The sequence below is a fragment of the Limulus polyphemus genome, unplaced genomic scaffold (assembly GCF_000517525.1).
Source record: "Limulus polyphemus unplaced genomic scaffold, Limulus_polyphemus-2.1.2 Scaffold946, whole genome shotgun sequence".
Classification (NCBI taxonomy): Eukaryota; Metazoa; Arthropoda; class Merostomata; order Xiphosura; family Limulidae; genus Limulus; species Limulus polyphemus.
In genome coordinates this window covers 308,512-310,452 of record NW_013666556.1, presented here as the reverse complement: position 1 = coordinate 310,452, position 1,941 = coordinate 308,512, and positions in this window count along the sequence as shown.

Sequence of the window (1,941 nt, the reverse complement as noted above, 5' to 3'; positions counted from 1 at the left end):
TGTAGTTAACTTCGATAAAATGATTGGAAACAACAAAAGCAAAATTCCAGTAAGTGTTGCTGCATCTGTTGATTTGCATGTCACAGCACTTAAGTCAACTACCATACCTCCAATGTCAGAGAAGATAATTTGGGGTAGAATAAAAGAACATTCCCAAGGAAGCCCGATGCTTGTGGAAGCAGTGGAAGACCCATCCAGGCCAGCGGATTTGAAGATTGGAAGGTCACTTGTGGCAGGTCATGAAGTAGTACCCATAACAGTGGCCAATTTCTCTAAATGTGAGTAGACACTTAAGGAAGGGGCATTGTTGGGTGTGTGCCAGGAGGTAGAGCCAGTCAATGTTAAAGCAAGAAATATAACTGTAAAGAAAGGACATACACTTCCAGAACATTAAACTGACCTTTATAAGAAGAAAACAGCCCATTTGTCATCATCACAGGCTCTTCAGGTAAAAGAACTTTTGGTAAATTATGCAGACGTCTTTTCGAAAAGAGATCATAACCTCGGCTGCACAAACCTCGTGGAGCACAGAATAAACACAGGCAATCACCGTCCAATAAAGATCCCTCCAAGAAGAATAGCTCTGGCAAAGCGACAAGAGATGGAGAAGGTCATGGATAGCCTAGTTAAGGAAGGGATAGTCGAGAAATCAGATAGTCCCTGATCAGCTCCTGTGGTGTTAGTCCAGAAGAAGGATGGGACCCATCGTTGCTGTGTGGACTTCAGAGCTCTTAACAATATAACTGAAAAAGACTCATACCCACTGCCAAGAATTGATGATACTCTTGATGCCCTAAGTGGAGCCAGGTGGTTTTCAATTCTGGACTTAAAGTCAGGTTTCCATAAAGTGAAAATGGCTATTGCTGATATTCATATCTGGGATTTGACTTCTAACAGGACTGAAGATGTCTGCATTAGGGTTTAGCTGCGGGTCTGGAAGGGGCTTCCCATTGTCTGAGGCTGATTAGGTAGATGGCTAATATATCCTCCTTGTGTAAAATACAGTAAATCATTTTTTAATGTATTTAATTCGCTTTGAAATTTACTAATGTTTTCCATTTGTGTACTCTGGCTTTCTCTCAACTGTTGGAGACTTTCTTCTTGTTTATTTTCTTTCTTCTCCAACCATTGCTGTAGTCTCTCTTCTTGTTTATTTTCTTTCTCCTTCAACCACCGCTGTAATCTCTCTTCTTGTTTATTTTCTTTCTCCTTCAACCACTGCTGTAGTCTCTCTTCTTGTTTATTTTCTCGTTCTTCTTGTTTCTTTTGCTGTTTTTGTATTGCTGCCATCAAATCTGCTAAGCTGTAGTTTGATTTGCCACTTCTGGTTTCCATTTTTTTTTCTCTTTTCCAAATCTCTAACACCAATTTGTTACGTCTCTGGTCGTTTGTTAATTTCCCGTATAATTTATTTCGGATGAAACTTTAGCGACCCAAGTCGTTTCTTAAATAAAACTAGTTTATTCTTTCTCAATACAACTTTGCAATACACTTAATTTCTACAGTCACTTTAGCTTAAACACACGCTATAATTCACAACGATTCACGCAATTTACTTACGGCTTGACTCGATTCAATTCTCGCCGTCACTTTATTCGCCGGCTTATATACTATAAAAGCACAAGTGTAGCCTTCAGGAACGTTCGAGATGCTCATTACATATTACCTGCATCACGTGACTTCCGCTGTCGTAACAATACTATTTCCTCTGGGCATGTCACAGTGCAAGCTATGGTGATTTGGAAAGAACGAGAAAAGTGTTTCTTCTGTAGTAAATGAAAAGCAACTGGAAAATAAAATAGACTCTATCAAATCAGTTGTAGAAGTTGTTCGATTTTTTGTGCATCATAGAATTGCCATTAAGAGGTGATAAGTGAAGTGGTCTTGATATATTGATACTGTTACGTCTCCGTTTGTTAATTAACTTTCCGTAACTTCGTT